Raw genomic sequence first — 8795 nt, forward strand, 5'->3', positions numbered from 1 at the left:
TTGAGGGAGGACTGATTTGCACACGTGAAGTCATTATATAACTTCTTTTAAAGAAGTTGTGGTTTCCTTTGGGAATACTACACCAAGCAAAAATGTAAAGTATGATGGTCTGGAAGCCGTTTCACTAATGCATATTTTGCAAAGTGGTACTACTCTCAGAAGTCAAATCAATGCCTTCTAGGAGATATTTGAATGATATCAAATAGTCTCAGAGGGAGGAAACAGGATGTGGAGAGTAAGGAAAAGCCATCAGTAGATTTTTCTTACGTAGGTAGGGTCTTAGTTTAAAGGTAATCACCTAGTCAGGAGGTCCTCTGGGAAAGAGATTACACAGCTGAAACAAGAGGGTGCTTGAATGCTTTCAAATATTTATTGATATCAGATCCCTTTCTAATATCAAAGAATTAAACAGATTTGGATCTTCAAAGAGAATAGAAATTTATTCTAATGAAAGAGAGGGTTTTTATTATAACCAAAGACTCCTCCAAGAAATAATAAATGTGATAGGAAATAATTCTAATATTACTTAAAACAAAAAGAAAATTGAAAGTTTAATATTATAGTAATATTATAGTAAAATTGAAGCAATAGCATGGAAAATAAAGTATATTCCCAAATATCTAAACCCTACATTTTATTTTTTTTTCAGAAAATGAATGTTAGACTTCCTGTTCTACAAGGAAAAGCTAACCTAAAATGCCCACTCTTACAGTTACGTGTATATAGCATATAAAAGACATTAAAAAAATTAAGAGAAATTCCCAGGGTGCAGAAGTAGTCAGGGATCTGTGGGGCATGGACTAGTAAAGAGAGTTTTAGATTAAAAAAAAAACTAAGAGAATATTCTTTTTGTAGATCTTCAGTTCTAAAGTAGCTTGATAAAGTTGTTTAAAACTAGTTTATGTGTAGTATTCTGTTTTTGGACTCACTAGTCTGTCCTGCTGATTTATTTATCTATCCCTTGTGTCTTTCTCTTTCAAAATTAGATGTAATAATTCTATAAGTTTGTAAGTCTTAATATTTAGTAGTGTCACTCCTCTAGCTTTATATACTTTTTAAAGACATAGTGTCAGTTTTGACCCTTTCTATATGAAATTTTTAATCAAGTTGTCAATTTACTACAAGTTTTCTAAGAATGTCTTTGAGATTACATTGAATCTATATAAGACCAATAAGGTGATAATTGACTCAATAAGAAACATGATTCTTTCAATGTATGAATATGACCACTTTTTATTTGTATCATTTTCTAATTTTTCTCAGCAATGCTTTCTATTTTTTGATATAAAAGATATTGCACAAATTGTGTTAAATTTATCCTTAACTAGTTCATATTTATTGATAATGTTGTAAAATTTGTTATTCTTTTAGTTCTTTTGTCAATTTAAAAATATAGGGTTTTTTTTGCATAGTAATCTAAAATTCTGTGACCTTCCTAAATTCATTATTAGCTTTTTATTAGTTTTTAGACTTTTGTATATCACTAATAATTTATCTGGATGTTTTGCTTTTATCATCCGGACATGTATGTCTTTAATTTATTTTATTTTTTGTCTTATTGAGCTCTCTAATACTTCCAGTGTGATATTTAATAGAAGTGACACTACATCTTTGCCATATTTCTGATCTTTGAGAAAAAGTGTTAAGTTTTAGTTTAGAAGATTTTGAAATGAGGGAAATAAAAAGTTAAATAACTATTACTTTTTATATAGGCACATCAAAGATAATGACAGGTCTCATTTCTTAAACTCACATCAAAGATATGACAGGTCTCATTTCTTAAACTCACATGATTGTAGCCAGTAGTTATAAATATTTTCTTCTATTGCCCATTCCAGCTTCCCTTTGTCCTCAGCAAGTACTTTAGTTCTCTGTGGTTTCTTTTCTGGTGGGATAATTCATTTCTTCTTGAGGATTGTTTTACCAGTAGTCCTGTCTGTATTGAGCTGTTTATGTTTATGTTAACTTTCAACATGGGAGTGCTCATAGGTTCTTTGATTCTGTGCTACTTCAAATATATTTTTCCTTATGTTTATCATGTATTTCAGTTAACTTTTCCCCTGCTGCAACCAAAAGGCCTAACAAAAACAATTTTAGAGAAGAAAAGTTTATTCTGGGCTTGTGGTTTCAGAGGTTTCAGTCCATAGATGGCAGACTCTGTTGCTTGGGGCTCAAGGGGAGGCAGAACATCATGGTAGAAGTGTGTGGTGGAGAAAAGCAGCTGGGAGCATGATACCAGGAAGCAGAGAGAGAGACTCACCAGGGACAAAATATAAACCCCAAAGGCACTCTCCCAATGACCTACCTCTTCTAGCCATCGCCCTCCCCTGACTTCAGTTACCAACCAGTTAATTCCTATCAGGGGATTAATTCACTGTTTGGGTTAAGGCTCTAATAACTCAGTCATTTTTATCTCTAAACCTTCTTGCCTTGTCTCACACATGAGCTTTTGGGAAACTGCTCATATCTAAACCATAACATCACATATAGTACCTCATTTTTCCCTGGTAGTAAGGAATTGTCTTCCAAATCAAAATAATAACCTCCTCTTTGCCTTTTGGTTCACTAGCAAGAGAGAGCATTTTACTAATGGAAATTATGAGTGCCAGGTGGAGGCCGCATGGCATTTATTGTCTGAATTTTTAGTATCATTTCTGCCATATTCTGTAATTTGACTTAGTCCCAAAACATTTTAAGATGTGGGGGCCAAATCTGTGGAATGTTTTGGGGCTTTTTCAAACAAATTTTTATTTTATAATAGTTTCAGATTTAGAGGAAAATTACAGAGAGAAAAGAGTTTTAATATGCCCATAGCAGTTTCCCTTACTATTAATATTTTATTATGTACATTTGTTAGAATTAATGCAACTTCATTGATTCATTTTTTTAACCAAAGTCCACATTTTATTCAGTTCCTTAGTTTTTTGCCTAATGTCTTTGTTCTTTGTTCTGAATCCCATCTAATATACCACATTACATTTAGCATTCATGTTTGTTTAGGTTCCTTCCTTTTGTCTGTGAACTTTCTCGGATTTTTTTTTTTCTTCATGATTAGACTGGAGATTTTAGAGGAAGACCACAGAGAAAAAGTGCTATTTTCATCTTAACCATGTCAAGGATACATACTATCAATATTATTTATCACTATTTATATTAACTTTGATCATCTGAGTGAGGCAGTTATTTGTCAGGTTTTCTCCCATAAAGTTACTCTTTCTCTTTTTGTATGATGTATATTTTGGAAGAACATACACTGTTCACATCTAAGGAGTGGAGAGTTATGCTCTACCTCCATAGGTGCAGAATATCTCAATATTTGGAGCTTTTCTGCATGGAAGATTTGTTTTCTCTCGTTTATTTGCTTACTGTATCACTTATTTATATTAATGTGAATTCATAGATATTTATTTAATGCTTCAGTGTATAATCCAATACTACTTAATTTTGTTGCAGATTTTTCCAGTTTTGGCCTTTGGCAGCTCTTTTATTTGTTTCATGTCCATTTGACATAATCTCTTCACTGCACGCTTTATTTATTTATTTTTTAGTTGTTGATAGACCTTTATTTTATTTATTTATTTGTAGTACTCAGAATTGAACCAAGTGCCTCATGCATGCCAGGCAAGTGCGCTACTGCCAAGCCCCAGCCCCAACCCCAGCCCCTTCACTGCATGCTTTTTAAAAAAGGTTTTTTAAAACACTTCCTTATTTCCGGGGGCTGTATTTTTCCTTATGCTTTTTAAAAAGTGTATACACATTTGGATTATTATATCTTCTTTCTATACCTATTGAGAATGTGCAGGAAAGAAGTGAACAACGCATAAAACTTATGTGAACAGTAGCAGATAGTTTACTTTTATGCTTCAATGAAAGGGAATCATGGGAAATAAGATTGGACTTTTCAGGGCTGGGGTTGTGGCTCAGCAGTAGAGCGCTCGCCTGGTGCGTGCAAGGCCCTGAGTTCGATTCTCAACACCACATAAAAATAAATAAATAAAAATAAAGGCATTGTGTACAACTAAAATAAATAAATATTTTTAAAAATTAGACTTTTCAGATCATTAATTCCAGGACCTCAAGTTTGAAATGTTGTTTTAAGAGACTGGGTCTCTCTGTGTTGCCTTGGCTAGCCCCAAATTCCTGGACTCAAGTGATCCTCCTGCTTCAGCCTCCTGAGTAGCTGGGATTACAAGAATGTGCCAATGTGCCTGTCTTTGAAATTTATCTTTCAGGTAATTATTGAAGTTTTTAGTAGGGTACAATGGAAAAGTCAACATTTTGGGGGTCTGGAAAAAGAGGGGAGAAAGTAAAAGAAAATAGGTTTCTAAGCACGATGATTAGGAGGATGGTGCTATTAATAGAAATAAAATGTTAGAGCAAAGGCATGTATGAAGGGTGAATTATGGGAGATAGTTTAGGACATAGTGCTTAAAAAACCCAAAACAAATGTTTAGCTATCAGGAATGAATGGACCAGAACTGGAGACTTTTTTTGTGAGTGTGTGTTGAGAAACACATTGGGGCATTTCCACATAAAAAAAGAGATATTTAGAGTCATAAGTTTGATGTGGGTTCAGAAAGAAGAGAAAGGAGACAAAAACAAAGGTGTTTTAAACAGTAGCAAGACAAAAGATAATAAAGGGAGAAGATAACTGAAATAATCATGCCTCCACTTTATTTGTACCTAGTATAGTTCTATTATTGTTGAAACTTAGGTATTTTATCAGCGAAGATGTTCATAGTAGCATTTACTGTAGTGTTATATAAAACAGAAGCAATCTAAAATATTCAAAAGTAGAAGACTTAGTGGCAGCATTGATAGAGGTTAAGAATAGTGTTTGGGCTCAGAGCCTGGTGCACTCCTGTAATCCCAGTGACTCAGCAAGACCTTTAGCAATGTAGTGAGACTCTACCTCAAAATAAAAAGTAATAAAGCACCCCTGGGCTCAATCCCAGTATCAAAAAATAAATGAATAAATAAATAAATAATATATATGTATATGTATATGTGTGTGTCAAAATACCTAATGTATATCAAATGCCATATGAATGTATATAAAATAAAATGAATTATGAAGTAAATTATATCTGTTTTATAAAGTGTCTGTCTAGCTATTCTTGAGCAGTGGTTGTGAAGATTAAGAACATGAGTGAGGTAGTACAACTCAGGAGGATGAGGCAGCCAGATTGAGGCAGCCAGCCTTGAGAGCAACTTAGTGAGACTCTCAAAATAAAAATAGAAGGCTGGGGGTGTAGCTCAGTGGTAGTCCACTCCTCCCAACTCTGTCAATCCCAGCCCTCTCCCACACCCCCAGTACTAAGGACATGGAAAATTATTTGGTCAGATCATGAGTATGATGCAGACTTACATCTATGATATGACCTCTGTGAATAAAAATGAGATATGACGACTACTACTTGAAGGAAACATACCAAAGTATCAGCAATTTATATGGGAAGTATGACTCTTTGTAGTCCATCTTTTTCTGTAATATGCGTTTTAAAGTTTTATTTTTTAAAAGACTTTATTTTTAGAGAAGTTTTAATTTCGTAGCAAAATTGAGCATCAAGTACTCAGTTCCCATATACCTCCTTCCCCATATAGTCTCCCCCATTATCAATATCCAGCACCAGAAGGGTACTTTTGTTATGATTGATGAATCTTTGTGTATATAGCAGTATCACCCAAAGTCCGAAACTTAGAGTTCACTCTTGAGAGTTTATGTTCAATAGGCTTTGATAAATGTATAATGTTATATGTCAGCGTTTTAGCATCATACTGTATAGTTTCATTGTCCTAAAAATCCTCTGTGCTTCACCTGTTCATCCCTCCTTCCCTCCAATCCCTGGAGACTTCTGATCTTTTTAGTTTTCAGAATGTTACCTCTTCTAGAATGTCAAATAGTTGGAATTGTACAGTATTTAGCCTTTTACTTGGCTTCTTTCACTTAGTAATATACATATAAAGTTCCTCCATGCCTTTTCATGACCTGATATAGTTTATTAGTGCTGGATAGTATTCCTTTGTATTGATGTACCACAGTTTATCCTTTCACCTACTAAAAAGCAATTTGATTGCTTCTAAGTTTTGATGGTCACAAATAAGGCTGTCATATGTGTAGGTTTTTGTGTGGATATGTTTTTTAACTTATTTGAGTAAATACAAATGAGCAAGACTTCTGGATTTTATGATAAAAGTATGTGTAATAGCATCTCATTTTTGTATTATTTTGCAATTCCCTCATGATATATTATGTTGAACTTTGTCTATATGCTTATTTGCCATCTATGTATCTTCTTTGATGACATATCTGTTTAGATGTTTTACCACTTTTTAAATTGTTATTGTTATTGTCAACTCTTGAGAGTATGGTTAAGAATTATGTTCAACTATTGTCTTTTATTGGTTTTGACAGATATTTTCAGGTAAAATGCTTTTTGTACTGGTGTGTTCTGAATCAGTTCAAGTAAAGATAGCCTTTCATGTAGTCTTCTAAGTCTAATAAATGACCATTCTTTGGGATGGGGCTTTGGAAGAGTTCCAATATCATGAAGCATCAGAATTTATTATGGCTGTTGTTTTTCAAAACTCCCATAGAACTGAGGATGGGCAGATGTGCATAGGGCATATTAAAATGTCAAAAAGCTCACCCTTTTTTTTTGAATAATCATTTTCTGAATAGCTGCCAGTCTTTGGTTAATTTCTGGCATTTAGAAAATGTTGATTTTCAGTTTTTTTTGTTAGTGTTTTCATTGCTTTTATGAAGGAGAAGCTTTTTAGAGGTCTTACTCTGTGAGTTTTTTTTTTTTTTTTTTTTTTTTTTTTTTTTTAGCGATGTCCACTGTCTTTTTTTTTTTTTTCTGAGCAATGCCATGAAAATTTTAAGTTAGTGCTCTAAGACATAGAAGATAATCTTTTCCTATGGAACAGGACAAGATCTCAGTTAGTTGACCAGGAAAGTAATATGGTATAAGACTATCACATTAGATTACAACTTTATAGATGCTGAATCGGGATGATCCAAGCTTTGCTCTGTAAATCATTAATAGTTAGATTTCATTAGCAAAATAAACTCTAATGATTTATATATTTTGAACATTGTTATGGTTTAGATATTAGCTGTCTCCAAAAGCTCTTATTTGAGATAATGCAAGAAAGTTTAGAGGTGAAAACATTGAGTTACAAGAACATTAACCTAATCAGTGTGTTGCTCCACTTGAATGGATTAGCTGGGTGGTAACTGTAGTCAGGTTGGGTGCTGCTGGAGAAGGTAGATCTTTTTGTATCTGGTGAGCAGAGCTCTCTCTGCTTCCTGATTGTCATGTCCTTAGCTGCTTTCCTTCTCCACACCCTTCTGCCATGATGATCTGCCTCATCTGGGGCCCAGAGTAATGGAGTCAGCTGTGTATGGACTTAGACCTCCGAAACCATGAGCCCCAAATAAACTTTTTCTTCTCTAAAATTTTCTTGTCAGGCCTTTGGGTCACAGGGGTAAAAAGCTGACAGAAACAAACTTAAATGAAGAATCATTATTTAAATAGTGTGTTAGCTTTTTGTCACTGTGAGCAAAATACTTGGCAAGTATAAATTTGAAGAAGAAACATTTATTTTGAGCTCATAGTTTCAGAAATTCATGGTCAGCAGGTTCCTTGGCAGAAACATCATGGCAGAAGCAAATGATAGAGGAAAACTGCTTAGTTTGTAGCAGATGGGAGGCTTAGAAAGTGAGAGGAAGAGATTAGGGACAGATGTAGTCCAAGGCCAAGTTGCCAGTGACCTGCTTCCTCTAGCCATGGCTATAGTCCATTCAAATTATTATTATTATTTTTAATATATGTATTTTTAGTTGTACATGGCGATATCTTTGTTTATTTTTATGTGGTACTGAGGATTGAACCCAGTGCCTCATACATGCAAGGCAAGCACTCTACACCGAGCTACAGCCCCACTATTCAAATTATTAATCCATCAAATGGGTTAATCCCCCAATGAGGTTATAGTTCTGACAATCTAATATTCTCACCTCTGAACATTGCTACATTGCGTAACGCATAGACTCTTTGAGGGACACTTTTAGAGTCAGATCATAATAAACACTTAATATAATTATGCTCTTCTACCTGAAACTTTCTGCTATCTGGAATGTCCTATTTACCCTGTGAATGTTTTATGTTCAGTGTAATATTTAAGAGTAGAGTCTTAAATAGATTTTAGTAGATTTTCATTTGATTTTCTTAGAGGAGGAGAAATTTGTTTGGGCTCACAGTTTTAGCAGTCTTTGTCCATAGACAGTGGACTTTGTTGCTCTGGGCGTGAGGTGAGCTCATGGCAGAAGGATGTAGAGGAGGAAAGAAGTTCAAGACATGGCAAGCCTCATTTGAATTTTTTAAATGTGTAATAGGGATCCTATTTATTCTTTATTACTAGATTTTATTTTTCTATTTGTTACCTTATATAGAGTGTTATAGGGAGAGAAGAGGATTGATTTGTGAATGGTAAGTTGACCTGGCCAAACAAGCCATGGGTAGGTCAAGCAATTTGAGGGTGATTTGCTAATGTTGTGGAGAGATTTCTTCATATTTTTATTTTATTGTGTTGAATTATAAGGTGAGCAAATGGAAGGTGTAAATGCAGTTGATTTTTGTGGTGTTGCATTCAATGTGATAGACATTTTAAATAATAAGTCCTATACAGAAACTATTGAGGGGAAGATTTTCAAGTCTCTCTCTTATTATCTATGAATTTTAGGCAAAAGTATAGTATAATCACTTAAAATTCTTACCCATGTCACTCTA

The sequence above is a fragment of the Ictidomys tridecemlineatus genome, chromosome 15 (assembly GCF_052094955.1).
Source record: "Ictidomys tridecemlineatus isolate mIctTri1 chromosome 15, mIctTri1.hap1, whole genome shotgun sequence".
Lineage (NCBI taxonomy): Eukaryota > Metazoa > Chordata > Mammalia > Rodentia > Sciuridae > Ictidomys > Ictidomys tridecemlineatus.